At 48.3% G+C, this 16,628-nt stretch overlaps 1 protein-coding gene across 7 annotated transcripts in view; it reads right to left on the bottom strand.

Annotated features, from left to right (window-relative positions):
- LOC102454880 (mitogen-activated protein kinase kinase kinase 3-like) overlaps positions 1-15,710 on the bottom strand; it is a 121,780-nt gene extending 106,070 nt beyond the window's left edge. For 2 of the 7 annotated variants that reach the window (XM_006120565.5, XM_006120566.5), the window contains exon 1: positions 15,351-15,701. The gene's annotated coding sequence lies outside the window, so the exon portion shown is untranslated. Of the gene's footprint in view, positions 1-15,350 lie in introns of all 7 variants that reach the window. The other 5 variants (XM_089776803.1, XM_075922867.2, XM_075922865.2 and 2 more) reach the window with 5 other exon arrangements.
- Between the last annotated feature and the right edge of the window lie 918 nt (positions 15,711-16,628).

Here is a 16,628-nt window from a genome sequence, read left to right as displayed (position 1 = left end):
TGCTGCTCAAGACCACCACTTATTTTAAGGCAAGACCTTCAGAACCAGATCCAGCTGCCATAAGTCAAAATAGTATAAGTCTTCAATGAACTACTCCAATTTACACAGGCTAAGAATCTGGCCCTGGCTGTTTTTAAAGCATAAAAGTTTTGCTTTCCACTGGCTGCCTAGGCTGAGAGAGCAAGTCAGCTGTTCCTGTCTTGCAGGATATGCACATAAGCATGAAAAGGAAGCCTCGTTCTTTGTTGGCAAATGCTGTCGGGCTTTGAAATGGTCTCATCTTTAGGATCACAAGGAAGTAAATAAAGACCTGTTCTGTAATACTGCCTCACTTAACTCCTTGCCTGCTGGCTGGTTAGTTCAGTTTCTGCATTGTGCTGTTCCACCTCCTCGACTCAACGGAAAACCAGATTTTCACCAACACATTGAGCGTGATTCTACCAGCCCTACTGGGGATGTTTAGCCATACACAAAAAAATACACAGAACAGGATTTCCATCAGCACGAACGGATTAGTTAATGCCAGCTGGTGTTGCTACATACACGGATCTTTATGGGCCCTACATCAGGTATGATTTAAATGCTGCCACTGCTTTTCAATCTCCAGCAAGAGACAGGAGCACTAAAGCCAGTGTTTGGGATACATCCCAATTGCTTTCTACCTACCTAGAACTGCCATGGGAAGGCCTCTTTATAATCATAGATAATCACACGATGATAGGACTAGAAGGTCAACTAGTCCACACTCAAGGCATGGTTAAATATTACCTAGAACAGGGGCGGACAAGACAAAACCTACAGGCTGGCTCCGGCCCAGCAAGTCACCAGATCTGGCCCACGGGCCATCCTGCCAGGACCCTAAGGCACAAAGCAGCCCCATGCTACTTTAAGTGGCTGGCTGCTCCCTGTGGCTTGTTCCGGGAGCTGGAGAGGAGGCTTCATGTGCCGCCCCTGCCCACAGCACAATCCAGAAAGCAGCCAATAGGAACCAAGGGATCATGCTGGGCACAAAGCCCAGGAGCAGAGAGCCACAGGGAATAGTTAGCTGTTGACAGCCTGGGACTGCAGCCGCCATGGAGCCTGCCTTGGAGTCCTGCAGAGCTGGGAACTGCCCAGGTAAGCGCCTCCCAGCCCAGCCCTTCCCTTTCCCTGGGCACCCTCCAACCCCCCCACTACTCTCTTCCCCCAGGCCAGAATCCTCTCTTGTATTCATACCCTCTCCCCAACCTTACACCCTATTCCCCTCTCCCAGATCATCACCCAAACCCCTTCCCCAGGACACAACACACCGTCCAAGAGCCTGCACCCCCTTCCACACACCTCCCCAGGCCAGAATCCTCTCCTGCACTCATCCTGGACCCTGCAATCCAATCCCCTCCTTCACCCAAACTCCCTCTCAGACTCCACACCCCCTCCTGCACCCCAGTTCCCTACCGTGTGCTCTCTTCTGCACCCAACCTCCATCCCAGACCCTGAACCCCTCCATAGCAAAGTGTGGCCCTTATCAAAATCTTGGAGGGATCCTCCATCAAAAATGATTGCCCACCCTGACCTAACCATATCTGACAGGTGCTTGTCCAACCTGCTCTTAAAGATGTCCCGTGATGGCGATTCCACAACCTCCACGGGCAATTTATTCTAGTGCTTAACCACCCTGACTGTTAGGAAGTTTTTCCTAATGTCCAACCTAAACCTCCCTTGCTGCAGTTTAAGCCCATTGCTTCTTGTCCTATCCTCAGAGTCCAACAACAACAATTTGTCTCCCTAATCCCAAGTCCCCGGGTTACATGGATCCGACTTACATCGGATCCCTACTTACAAACGGGGTGAGGCAACCCCGCACTAGCTGCACATCCCCCCCCCAGCAGACCGCCAAGACGCGCCGCAGTCCCGCCGCCCGCGTCCTCTGCGGCGAGAAAAGCCGCTCCCCGTCTCCCTGCTCTCCCCCCCCCCCAGCAGACCAGGGAGATGCAGAGTGGCTTTTCTCAGCAGACACCTCAGCTTGAGAATAAAGGACTGAGGGAAGTGAGGTGTGGGAGAATAAAACTGAGCTCTGGAGAAATGTTTGGCTAGAGTTTCCCCTACAATATGTACCAGTTCCGACTTACATACAAATTCAACTTAAGAACAAACCTACAGTCCGTATCTTGTACATAACCCGGGGACTTCCTGAAACAGCCTTTTTGGTACTTAAAAGTGGTTATGTCCTCTCAGTCTTCTCCAAACTAAACAAATCAATTTCCCTCCCAATCTTTCCTCATGGATCATGATTGCCAGACCTTTCATCATTTTTGTAGCTCTTCTATGGACCTTCTCCAATCTGGTCACATCCTTTCTGAAATGTGGCAGCCAGAACTAGATACCTCAGTTCAGACCTAATCAGTGTGGTGAGAACTAGAAGAGTTACCGCACGTGTCTTGCTGACAACTGTGCCAGCTCTCTCATGTGACAGGGAATGCTTCCAAACACTGTACCTCTTCCCCCAAGCCATCATCCCACCTTGCCTCTTCCTGTCCCTGCTTCATTTCCACCTCTCCACTCTTCTCCCTCCGTGCATCCTACACACTATGAAACAACTGATCCACAGCTGGTGGAGGCACTGGGGGAGAGGTGCCGACTGGCAGGGACCCTGGCAGAAGGCGTCACTGTGTGTGGGGGGTGGTTTGCCGGTGGATTCTAAGCACCCACCATTGTTTCTATGCGCGTTCCAGGGCTGAAGGTCCCACGGAATCAACACCTATGCTTACAAACACTCCTGCCAATACACCCCAAAATGATGTTTGCTTTTTCTTTCTTTTGCAACAGTCTCACAGTGTTGACTCATTTATGCTTGTGAATCATGCTCTTCCAGCTTGATTGTGAACCACAGATAAAGATTCTCTGGGAACAGGTTTTCAACCACTTACGCACCCACCTTGTAGTAGCTCCATCTAGGTTGTATTTCCCCAGTTTGGTTATGAGCAGACAGGATCAAAAACCTTATTTAACTCAAGCTATACCACATCTACCACTTCCAACGCCTCATCCATATGGCTTCTTACCCTATCTAAGAAAGCTATTAGGATGGCTTAACATGAATTGTTATTGACAAATCCATGCTGCCTGTTACTTATCAACATTATCATCTAGGTGTTTGCAAACTGATTGCTTAATTATTTGCTCCATTATCTTTCCAAGTACTGAAGCTCCTCTGACTGGTCTGTAATTCCCTGGGTTGTCCTTATTTCCCCTTTTATAGATGGGCATTTGCCCTTTTCCAGTCTTCCGGAATCTCTCCCATCTTTCACGACTTTTCAAAGATAACCGCTCAGTTATCTCCTCAATCAGCTCCTTTAAATATTAGGATGTATTTCATCAGGACTGCCTGAGGAAAACATCTAACCAGTCTAAGAAAATTTTAACTTGTTCTGTCCCTATTTTAGCCTCACTTCCAACTCTAAGATGTGTTGCTAGGCTCTGTGAACCAGACAACCTTCCATTCCAGAGGTAGCTGCATTCCGGTGGCCACTGAAGAGAAACAGGTTAAGAGTTCATAAAAAGTTTTGGGACTCTTCACAATAATCTGTGAGTATTATACCCTGGAATCTCCTCCCACACTAGTCTTACACTAGTTTAACTTGCTTATCTCAATGATGTTTCTTTTGGTTTACACTAAAGAGAATCAGGCCTCATGCCCCCACAGGATCTGAGAAACAAACTTGCCCAACATTCCAGAAGAGAAACTGAATCTTGTTTAGATGGTCTCCCATAAATCTGTGCTGATGCAGCTTCCTCTTCCAGGCTGCTAAACCCAGCCATCTCATATTTCAGCAAACATTCTGTATTAATCCATACGGTTGTGGTTCTGATTAGGGATGTTAAATAGTGGTTGGGAAGCTAATCGAGTAGTCACCGGAATTTCTATTGACTACTCGATTAGTTGATAAAGGGGTTCGCTGCAGCTCTGCTTTTTAATGTAGTAAGAACCTGGTAGCTCTTATTACATTTAAAAAACAGAGCCACAGCGTCTGGGACCCGGCTGCTCAATCCCAGCTTGTGCAATTTCCCTCGCTGTACCCCTGCCTCTCGTGAAGATGGTGCTGGGGGGAACCGGCTTTTAAGCCAGTTGCCCTCAACACTGGTGCCTGCTCCCTCACTTGCTGCCTCTGACTAGTTGAGTAGTGTCTCGACTGCCTAATAAGCCTAGACTTATCAGGTAGTCGACTAGTCGTTTACATCCCTAGTTTCCCTAATTGCTTGTTTCTGCAGAATCCAGGCCAAAAATACATCAGTAGATTTGCCAAATAAATAAATAAAAATTGCTTCTCTACTTTTCTTCACTTCATTGACTAGATCAACACCTGCTTGGAACATACTGGATCCAGTTCCATCATGTTATTCAGTATTTCCCTCTCCTCCCACCCCGTAAGACAAAGCATGAATAAATAATATATATTGGTCTAGGAATTTACATTGGTACAGCTAGGTCTCTCGGGGTACAGATTTTTCACCTAACCCCCTGTGCAGATAGCGCTACACGGATAGAGGAGATCTCCTCTCAATCTAGCTACCACCTCTCACAGATGTGGATTACCTATGCCAACAGCAAAATCTCTTCCAGTTGTCAGTACTGAAGGACTATAGGGGTGCTGGTACAGCATTTTAGGGGAGAAAATTCCCGAGAAAATGAATGGGATATTATGAAACCTACACAACTTGCCATAAAGTTGGCAGTGCATAAAACTTTCTATTTTACACTAACTAAATCCAAGAGTTCACATCATATGTTCAAACAAACAAGCTTGGAAATCCCCCTCCTGCAACTCCATCCTTCCTACAAGTTCCCTTCCCCCAAGATTGCTGAGGAAGTGAGATGCCAAGTCCCAGTCAAAATAATGAGCTCACCCATTCGTAGGAAAGCCTAGAGTGCATTTCATGAGTCATGGAAAACAGCATCTCCTTACTTTTGCCATTTAAGCAATGTCTCTCTCTCTTGCTCTCCTCTCCTCTATTTTAAAGCAGCACATTAGGCCCAATGATGAGAAACCAAATCAGAATTTTGGCCCAAACACCCTGGAATCCTGGAGCCACTCCTGCCCTCATGAGTTCTGGCTCCAGGACAGACCCCAAAGAGCAAATAGTGTCATTTCCTGATGCTGATTCAAGCCTCCCTTGAATAGCCAGACCTAAACGCTAACCTCTATTTGCCCTCAAAGCTGAGCACAAAACTCAAGTCCAAACTAGATCCAAATATCACCCTGCACAGCTGCCAAGAGTGCAGGGGGCTAGAGGAACCCAGAATATCAATAGACAGGAGACTACGGATGTGGAGGAGAAGAGAGACAAGCCCTATCCTACTCCACAAACCAAAGAGGACTGCTTCACATTATCAGGCAACTGCGAGCCTGAGGCAGATTCAAAGACCAGAGAGGCATCTGCTATGTAGGACTCTCAGCACCTTCCCCTCAGCAGTTGATGTTGAAACTAACTTGTTGAAACCCACGAACTTCACTGGTGCACCCCCAACCCTCACATGTTATTTTTTAACTCATTCTCTGGAGAGCACATATCTTCTTCTGACTAGCAACCGCCTACTACGTTTGTCAAGCCCTGCAGTGTTGTGGCGAATGGATGTTAAATATCGGTTAAATAGTTGAGTAGCCTTATGAATTCTTATTGGTTACTCGACTATTCTATAGTCCCTGGAATTGAGGCTGGAAGCGAGTACGCTCCAGCCCCATGCCTGGGCGGGGGGGGGGGGGGGAGGTCACCTGCCACTCCATACAGCTTCTCCTTGCAGACCATCTGCCTGTCACCCTCCCCCCCCCCCCCCCCCCCCGCTGCTGCCTCTGATACAGGGGTGGCAGCAGCGCCTGTCCAGGTGGGTGTCTTATCTCCTGGATCCGGCGCGAGCCAGAACTGAACCAGGCTGCCTGCCTGCCTACTTCCTAATAACACTTTAAATACAGAGCTGTAGCAGGGGTAGGTCCCAGATCTGTCACAAGTCAAAAACGAGACACGCTGCTAGCAAACCTGCTAAAAAGTTTACTGGCAGGAGGAAGGGGAGGCAGAGAAATGTGTGAGTCTATAGCAGTGTTTCTCAACCAGTGGTACGAGTACCCTTAGGGTTACTTGTGAGAAGTCTGGGGGGGTTACGTCAGCACAACTGAAATTTGGAGAAAACTGAATTTAAGTTTTACGGCTCTTTATTATTTTTGTACTTTTTACACCCAAAAATTTCATTGCCTGCCCGGCTACGATTAAGTTGTTTAAACAAACGTGTTGCAATGGTAGGGAAAAAAAATTATGTATATGAAAACTGTAGGTACTGGAGGTACTTTTTTTTTTTTTTAAGGGGGTACTTTATAAAAAAAGTTGCAAAACACTGGTCTAAAGCAAAAGCTTATAGGTTAATACTAATCAGTTAATTGACTACAATATTACATCCATAAGGGATGTAAGCTTCCCACACCGTGGACTAGAAACAATTAAGTTTCATCTACTGACGCTTTCAAGCCTCCATCTAAAGATAAACAGTAGAGATACGTAGATGTTTTGCTGGTGCCTCACATGTGCAGGGAAGCGAGCAGCAGGCTCTCAAGCTGTCTGTGCGTGAATCCTCCGAGTCCGCATCTCTGAAGGACAGGAGCTGCAGAGAGGAACACCTTCATAGCTTGCCTATGACATCTGAAACCAGCCAAGAGAGGATGGGAGGGGTGTCTAATGACACAACTTACGCCGCTGAGCCAAGTCCAGAAAGGTGGGCTTCTGCTAGCTCTCTGCAGATCTGGCCACAACCGCTGCCTTTGAACGCATGTGTGTTGGGAAATGGGCATCCGTAAAAGCACAGGCAATGGTTTCTAACAACACTGGTTGGATAGGAAACTCCGCTGCTTCTTGGCAAACAGATTTAAAAACCGCAAGCCACATGGCACCTCTGCACATACTTCTCCCCCAGGGTGGCAGAGGAGAGAACACACACAGGACAGATAACGCATAGCTGCAAAATACTGAAATGTGTGTGTGCTGTAAGAACCCTCACAGAAACAGGAATAGAACAGAACAGGGGTTGGGCACATTCAGCAAGACCAATCACCATCATACGTCACCCAGATTCTATCTAGCTGTGCAATGGTTTATATTCAACAGGCCTTTCCCTGAGGAGTCTGTATCTTATCTAAGGCTTGTGCTCCATCTGAGCAGCCCACACAAGCCACTCCAATGACAACGACATTCCCAGATTGGGGATAGTGCCAATAAGCTCCTAAATGTGGCCAAACTACAGGGTATCGCTTATCTCACCTCCAGCACAGAAGCGTGTGCGTGCATGAGGAATAAAACTTTGTAATAGGCCATCAAGGTTACCAGGGCAAATTCCAGAATCAAGAACTCTCTTCTAGCAGCCACTTCTCTTTTGAACACAGCTGTTTGCTCAAACACCTCTTCTGGTCACTGGAGGAGAGAGTTGGTCTCCAAGGTAACGAGGCCTCAGTTCACTGGATGTTAAAAAGTAGGTCCCTGTAGCATAGGCAATGTCACATCTCCGCATTATCAGATCCTATGGACGTTCTAGTCTTAACTTCCACTGTAAACTGCTCTGGGCAGGGAATCGGTCTGTAGTCAGATCCTCACTAAGTCCCTGGGTAAGTCAAAAGATTTACACCATCCAACTAGCTGACCCAGGACATACCAAGTGCCATGCACTTCTCTGGCAATATGTAAGCAACACACCTAGCAGTATCAATACAACTCACTGTTTAGTGGCACCCATGTACTCTGAGTCTGATAGAGCCCAAAAAATATCCCAATGAACAAGTGACCTCAGCAGACCTTCCCCAGCTGGGACTAACTAGTAGCTAAGAGTGCTAGTTAGTCCAAGTGCAAAGACTGGGGAGTGGCAGTTCAACTCACCTTCTAGGGATGTGAACAGGTAACTAGTTAACCAGTTACCTGGTAAGCATCACCCCTACTGGGTGACACATAATCGTTAACTGGTTCCTGGGAGCAAGCAGTCCCTGCGGGCGGAGGGCTGCTCTAGCCCCGTCAGGCCACCATGAAGAGCCCCCAGCCCACCCCACATGGCTGGTGCCTGGGGCCAGGAGTCAACAGCCAGCACCACATGCAGCTCGGGGTGGGAGCCCCACAGGATGGAGCAGCCCCCTGCCCAAGAGCCCACTTAGTCGATTAAATGTTAGATTAACCTAATGTTTAACCAGTTAACTGATTAATCTGGATTTTACATCCCTATTTCCTTCACGCAGCAGTCCCTCCAGGGCAGGGTTAAGGGCCGGTGTGGATCTGCACAGCCACTACCCATCCTAGAACCTACTCATCTCTGCATACTCCACAGGCTTCCCTCTCGGCAGCGGTCAGGCCTACGTGTTGTCAGTTCCGGGATGATGTGAGGTTTTGCAAAAGGATTTAACAGCGCACTGACCCCTTTCCCAGAGCAGGTAGCTCCAGCTTCATAGGACATCCCTTTCCTAAAAACTGGCAACATGCCACCCTACCAGCTACCATGCTAGTCAATGAACACACCTCCCTACCCAGCTGCCATGTCCCACTAGCTAGAAAACACTCCAGGCTCTTTGCCCCGGCCAGAATCACTTGGCCTTCCATCCCCTCCCGGGACTGGGTAGATCTGTCCATCCCTTCTTAAGGCCTCATCTGCATGTGCTTATTCCTGGGTGTCATGCCTGCTGCTTCGTGCCATAGCTCCACCCTAGCCAGGATCCCAGCCACTGCACACGTGACCACTTGGAGCCTTGGGAGCTGTGCGGGGCGAAGTCCAAGAGTCCAGCTCCAGCTGAGCTCCACCCTCCCTCCTAACTGCTGTTGCTGCTGCTTCTCCTCCTTGGGCTACCACTAAATTACCTCCCAGTCCACAGCATGTAGAACAGGGAGGCTCTAATTCCAGGGACAAACTTCTCCTCGTTCTAACTAGCGCAGGCCCAGGGTAGAATCCTCACTCATCTGGACTTCTCCAAAGAGACCTGCCCCATAAGAACTGGATGAAGCCATCAGATTTTTTTTGCCCCAAGTTTCCCACTCTTGGGTCTCTGTTTTTGTGGCTGTGACGTAGTGGGGGTGCTGTCTGCTCTGTATCCTGGGGTTCCCCTACGCTGTGATGTGCGATTCCCACTGACTCCCCCACATGCATATTGGCCCAGACACCTAGTCCCAGCCTGAGCAGATAACAAGGCTAGTTGCAGGGGGAGAGAGACACAGGAAGGGAGGCGGAGACGGCCACCTGGCTGGAGAGCAGGGCCTCAGAGATGAGCAGTTTATTGGCTGGGATGAAGTGAAGAGACTAAGCTGAGAACTGAGAGGTCAGGGGCCCAAGGGGTTGGAGGCTACCTGGCCCCGGGCTGTGCTGTACCTCGCAGAAGCAATAAATCCTCTTGATTTACTGGCTGGCGGAGTCTCATCTTGCTGTAGACAGGATGCAGGATCAGGGGGTCCCCAACGCACCGCCACAGTGGCCCCAGTGGTAATCGCAGCAGAAGCCCTACTGCACACTAGACTCCCAGAACCGTGTCGTTCAGCTATTTAGAACATGTCTGTGAAGGAGCCTAAAATGCTTTGTCTACGTTTGTGATCCTGCCACCGCTGCTCGTGGCAGAGGTGAGCCAGTAGGAGCAGCAGTGGCAAGTTTTAAGACCAGATTGTGACGCCCTTAATTGACCTGTGGGGCAATCCTTTCACACCAGTGTTTCCTCAACCTTTTTTTAATATAAAGTACCCCTTTTTCATTAAAGAAAATAACCCCTTTTTCAATATATATCTCCCCAGTACCTACAGGTTTCAGACACACATTTTTTTTCTACCATGGCAACACATTTGCTTAAACAACTTAATCGTAGCCAGGTGGGCGATGAAATTTTGGGGTGTAAAAAGTACAAAAATAATAAAGCGCTGTAAAACTTAACACAAAAATTCAGTTTTCTTCACATTTCAGTTGAGAGAAGTCTGGAGGATACGTCAACACAAGTACACCTGAGGGTACTCGTACCACTGGTTGAAAAACACTGCTTCACACTCTCACTCCAAATGACTTCAGTGGGACTCCTTGCACCAAGAGCTGTTCACCCAACTGGCCCTTAGCGTCACAAGCTGTGCTACACATGAGAATTGTCTGTATCCCCCCCAGGAAAGGGGCTCCCTGAGCAAGAGGGCTGTGAAATAAGACACAGTTCAGCCAGTCTTATTATAAAATGGGGGTTTCTGCATGCTGCATTCCTAGGGTCCAATCCTACTGGAATCAGTGAGACAGAGATGCAGCTAACAGGGGGTGAAGTTGTATGTCCCCCACCAACTGCTCATTCTCCAGCTGATATCTTCTATTGCTATTACAAAGCCTGCCGACCCCCTCCCAATCTCATGGGACGCACTTCTGCAATGGGCAATTTGTCACTGAGTCCAACACAACTATTGGAACCAGGTAACTATTTGAAACTTTTTAAATAGCTAAAGTCCTTTTATTATTAAAGATCAGAATTGGATCACGGTTATTTGGTGCTTGGACAAAACAGCAGGATTTTAATAATCATCAACAGCAATCAGAGGAGTAGCCGTGTTTGTCTGTATCTGCAAAAACACACTGAGTCGTCTTGGGGCACCTTAAAGACTAACTGATTTATTTGGGAATAACTTGCATGCGTAAAATTTTGCCCACAAAAGCTTATGCCCAAATAAATTGGTCAGTTTTTAAGGTGCCACAGGACTCCTCGTTGGTTTTGATCAGCTGCAATGTTAGACTTCAAGAGAACCGTAGGAAGAGGCAAAGATGAAAAAAAAAAACATTCAACCTAAACACACACAGACAATGTCCCATCCAAACAGAAGAGGACTTTTCTTTCCCTTTCTAGGGAAAGGAATGGAGACTGAACCACACAGAACATCTGTGAGTCACATTGCTTTAGACATCTCTCAAAGGCAAACTGATTCCACATGCATGGGCACTACACCAAATGACAAATAGATCACCACCATCACACCCACTGGCATATCGGGCGGCAACAAAGGTCCTCCACTTCTGTCTGTCTCTGGCCAGCCTCTCAATAGTGCCCCAAGTGTGATTGCTGCTCTTCACTTCTACTTCAACAGTACAGTGCCATGCTGTCTTGGGTCGGCCTCGTTTCCACTTCTTCAGGGGTCCAGTGCACAGTAATCTTTGTGATGAAGCTTCCATCTTTCCTGCGCACATGCCCAATCCATCTCCAGTGTCTTTTCATAATGATGGTAGCCATGTCATCTTGTTTGCACCGCACAAGCAGTTCCTGATTTGAAATGACTCTTGGCCAAAAAATACAGAGGATCCACCGAAGACTTCTGGTGTGAAAAGTCGTCTATTTATCGAGGTCGTACTCTGTCATCCGCCAGCATTCTGATCCACATAATAGTGGTGATAAAACACAGCTCTGATAAAACTTCAGTTTGGTATGGATGCTGTACTGTGATGAATTCCATACAGCATTCAGACTCATGAACAGACAAATAGAACAGATTTTACTCTATTGGACTGAGATAAAATTTCACACTCTGATGCAGTCTTTGCAGATCTCAAAGCGCTTTGCAACATTAATGAGCTGAGCTTCACAGTACCCCCAGTGATAAGTATCATCAATACTCTTTTAAAGAGAGGGAAACAACACTACAAAAAATGAGACTTGCCCCAAATCAGGCAGCCACCAAATGGCACACAAGTATAGAAGCCAGTCCTCCGGACTCCCACTCCTTACACTTCCGCTAGTGAAAGTCAGCCTATCGAACAATCCCATTGGCTCACCAACACTAGTAATATTAGGTGCCAGCCCAACATCTGTAAAGTGCAGCGGGGGTGGGCAGCAGGACCACAGCGCTCTCCACCACCTTATTTTTTATGGCCGCGCTTCATTCACGTGGAGAGATCTGAAAACAGGCACTTGTTCAAGACAGATGATTGCAACAAGGGAAACACAAGCTCGGCTGGCAAGTTCTGCTGCGCAGCAGGTGTGAAGCTATGCAGCCAACTCACTGCTCTGCCACAACGGGTAACTCAGTCCTTGCAGCTGCAAGCCGGATTATTCCTTTGATGCTTTCCTGAAGGGATTCACAGAGACAGCAGGATCTGCCATTTCATCTTGCGTTGCTTTAAACGAAAACCAAACAAGCGGGGTTCACGGAAAGTCCATGCACTGCTAGTCTCAGGATTGGTGGGCCTGATAGACCTTTCCGGGAAGCCCGAAGAGTGTCTGAGGTCCCACAGTAATAAAAAAATAACCACACTGAATTCCATATTTCCCCTCTTCATCCGTCTAGAAATCATGTTTCCATCTGTGTGCTACCCAGCAGACATTGTGTACAATTTTTGTTCTATGTTTGTAATTTAATCAGTATCTGGGAGGCAGGGCAAAAAAGAAGAAATCAAGCTGAGATACTTATATGGAGACTTGATAATATTACAGCTCCACTGAAACTCCCCTGCATAGAGTCTAGGTCAAAAGTCACTGGAGTGCTGAAGTCACTGGAGAAGAGTGACTAAAGGCCTTCCCCTCTCCAGGGTTTGCAGCAGATTTCAAGCACTGGGCAAGAAATGGTTAAGAACCTGCCATGTGTCAGAGGTGGAGGAGCAAGTCAGCTGGAAAGCAAAGCCCTTAACCCTTTCCTGCTTGGTCCCTAAGCAAGAGAGGGAAGGAGGGGCGAGTGTGTCTTCTTTGGTCCCCAGCCTCAGCATGCAAAGTTTTGGCCACACTCAGAAAGGAAGAATAACCCTCCCTATCTCATTAGTGCGGAGTGTAGATTTGGGAGTTATTTCAAGCCTGTCAAACAGTACAATAATGCCAGTCATCAGCAGACAACATGAGGTAGCATATTCCAGAGGCTTTAACCTAAACCTACTGGCTAGGCAATTCCTCCAGTCCTGCCTGGTTCTAATTTGTATCCGTTTGGTGGCTGCACCTCCTCTCACTGCCTCAAAAGGAAAAACCTCAAACCCTCCCATGGAAAAAACGTAAAGGCACTGAAACAATTTTAGACAAAGAACATATAAAAGTGTCTTTAAAAAGACCGTCAAACACTCAGCCCCACTCAACTGTGCATTTTGGCACCCACAAAGGTTCTCTTAGACGCTATCAACCCCCTAAATGCAACAGACTGCAGAACTGTGCAGATGCAGTTCTGTACAGATGAACTCTGCACACGGCTCCTGGCAGGCCTGAAACCAGTATAATACTCCTTGGTTCTAAAGTCCCTAAGCCACAACCGGTACCTAAGGGGACTGGAAAAATCAACAAGTTACCGCCCTCTCTGCCAGGATGTTCCCCCTTGTGCCCTCCATGGAACAGGCAGGTGGTTTAATCCAGATAAACCCCTTGGATAATCCCAAATCAGCACAAACTAGTCTAGAAACTCCACTGGAAACCAAGTCTTCTTCCTCTACAATGCTTCCAGGGGCCTGCTTCCTTCTATGACTGCACAGAACTCCACAGTCCTCAACCACATCCTCTGCTCTGCACTTACAAAAGGGGAAGGGAGCATTTGATTTTCAGCTCTTACTCAGGCAAAAACTCCTCCTGCAGGCAACCTCTGCCCTGCAATGAACTAAATCAGGTCTATCTGCAAAGCGACATCCCTTGTAACACATAAAGAAGGAAAGAATGACATCAGAAAATTCAGTGGCAGTGAGGCAAATTCAGAAGCATAGCTAGCCGGTAAGAGAGACACTTTTTTCTATTTACATGATACACCAATTTCAGATTCCCTCACACCTACGTATTGGCATGAACTTCTAACCTCTTACACGTCAGCTCTTAGTCCAGTCCCGTCTGTCTGAAGTTTGGTGCTAGCAAAATCAACTCCCCTGCAACATCAACCTGCACGGCTCAAGATGCAAGTGATTCTATGTTGCAATCTGCTCAAAAATAACTGGGCGGAGAGGGAAGTCTGTGCCATATTTCTCAGCTCCACTGGCTTGTAATGGCCTATTGCTCATGCCACACCCCCACACTCGGAACAATCTTCCTTGTGCCAAACACCCTCTGTCTTCCTGCCAATCCCTCCTTCAAACCTCCGCTTGATGCAAATCCTCCTGCACCGTCCCCTTTCATTGACTGTACCCCAGAGCTTCTTCTGGGACTCATCTGTAGTCACATAGCACTTGTCCAACTCTGCATGGGGAGCTCCCTCTGATGTCAGGATATAACACACACAACAGATAAGAGGAATCAGAGCTTTCCATTGACAGGTGTTTAGAGCAGGAAGCTCTGCTTGTTTGCATGCTCCACACAGGGACTTGTACACTTACGATTACAAATCATCAGGGACCAAATGAGTGCAAAGGGTAATTTAGTTAAATTGGGATTGCATGTGACCCAACAAATGTTACATATTCCTGTAACTCCACTCCGTACATATCTCAGCTCAAAATATTTTTTAATCTATTAGATCTAAGTCTCAGCAAAATAGTTGTGTTAGTCCATATCAGCAAAAAACAACAAGGCGTCCTGTGGCACATCACAGACCACACGATTATTTGGACCTAAGCTTTGTGGGGAAATACACTCTATCAGATGCATTGTTTTTCTTAGCACTAACTTCGTCCTCCTTTGTTGTTAGATCCAGGTTATTTCTAGGGGAAAATGTACAATGGCCTCGCTACCAAGTCTGGAAAAGCTAAAGCCATGTCTCATCATCCAAACCTGAGCTGCTCTGGTGAGGAAGTGAGTGGGGAACGTCTGCCTATTTAGAATTGTGTCTCCAGACATGGAGACCTTCCCCTGAAGTGCTCTGCAGAGCCCCAGCAGGGGAACTATCCTGCCCCTCCCCGTTTAACTGGGGTGGGCTGCTGAGCAGGACACCCCGGTATGGATGTCTCAGCGCTCCCATGAAGAACGCTGTGAATCGGGGCCGAACAAGCGCCAGCAGGGTTTCCTCTCCCATGCCAGGCCTCCCAACAGCAGCTGCTTTTCCTGGCACTTAAATTATTCATGCAACCAGCTCCCTGGAGACCCGGAAATGCAGGAAGCCTGCAATCAACGCGTGTGTGTGCTGGGGGGTTGTAACACTACAACTTTGAGTAACGAGACGTGAACAGAAACCCCGCGGGTGGGGAGGAAGGGGCGCTCTGCCAGTGGGGGGGGAGAGTGGTTTAAGAGCACTCCAAGTTTTAACCCAGGAACGGAAGGGGAAACCTGTGGCTGGGGAGGAAGGGGTGTTTACTAGGGAGCAAGGACGCAAACTTACCGCCCAGGACCAACTTGGGGCTGCATCCCGGACCTCAACAGGGCTGCAGGAGGCGCGCTCTGTGCGCTGGGAACAGGGGGAGAGGAGACCCAGCTGCAGGCTTGGGCAGAGGACCTGAAGGGGCGGGCGTAGGGGGTTCCCTGCCTTACCTCTTCCAACGCTGCCTTCACACCTGCTGCTCCATCGCGGGCACCTTCTGCTGCACCAGCGAGCGGGGCAGGCGGAACGCACCCAGCGCAGCGCCCCGGCTCCTGGTCAGATCATGCCCCTGCCCCGGTCCAGCGCCTACTCCACGGCAGAACCCGGGTCCCAGCGTCGGGGCCGCCCCGGCTGCGAGCCCCGAGGGCAGAGGCTGCTGCAGGAGCCGAGCGAGCGAGGAAACTTTGCAGCCAGTTGTTGCCCTGCGGCAGGCGGGGGCGGAAGCGGTGACGCCAGGCGGCCCCGGCCAATGGGGCCCAGGCAGCTGCGGAGTGCTCTGAAAACAGACACTTGTTCAAGACAGATGATTGCAACAAGGGAAACACAAGCTCGGCTGGCAAGTTCTGCTGCGCAGCAGGTATGACTCTATGCAGCCAGCTCACTGCTCTGCCACAACGGGTAACTCAGTCCTTGCAGCTGCAAGCCGGATTATTCCTTTGATGCCTTCCTGAAGGGATTCACAGAGACAGCAGGCTCTGCCATTTCATCTTGCGTTGCTTTAAACGAAAACCAAACAAGCGGGGTTCACGGCAAGTCCATGCACTGCTAGTCTCAGGATTGGTGGGCCAGATAGACCTTTCCGGGAAGCCCGAAGAGTGTCTGAGGTCCCACAGTAATAAAAAAATAACCACACTGAATTCCATATTTCCCCTCTTCATCCGTCTAGAAATCATGTTTCCATCTGTGTGCTACTCAGCAGACATTCTGTAATTTTTTTTGTTCTACGTTTGTAATTTAATCAATATCTGAGAGGTAGGGCAAAAAAAAAAATCAAGAGAAGGCTTGATAACATTACAGCCAAGTCCTAGATCCACTGAAACCCCCCTGCAAGGAGTCTATGTCAAAAGGGGGTGCTGAAGTCATTGGAGAAGAGTGACTCTAAAGCCCTTCCCCTCTCCAGGGTTTGCAGCAGGTTTCAAACACTGGGCAGGAAATGGTTAAGAGCCTGCCATGTGTCAGAGGTGGAGGGGCAAGTCAGCTGGAAAGCAAAGCCCTTAACCCTTTCCTGCTTGGTCCCTGAGCAAGAGAGGGAAGGAGAGGTGAGTGTGTCTTCTTTGGTCCCCAGCCTCAGCATGCAAAGATTTGGCCACACTCAGAAAGGAAGAATAACCCTCCCTATCTCATTGGTATGGAGTGTAGATTTGGGAGTTATTTCAAGCCTGTCAAACAGTATAATAATGCCAGTCATCAGCAGACAAAATGAGGTGGCACATTCCAGAGGCTTTAAC

The sequence above is a fragment of the Pelodiscus sinensis genome, chromosome 2, assembly GCF_052426305.1.
Source record: "Pelodiscus sinensis isolate ZL-2025 chromosome 2, ASM5242630v1, whole genome shotgun sequence".
NCBI lineage: Eukaryota > Metazoa > Chordata > Testudines > Trionychidae > Pelodiscus > Pelodiscus sinensis.
This window is presented reverse-complemented; position numbering and strand designations above follow the sequence as displayed.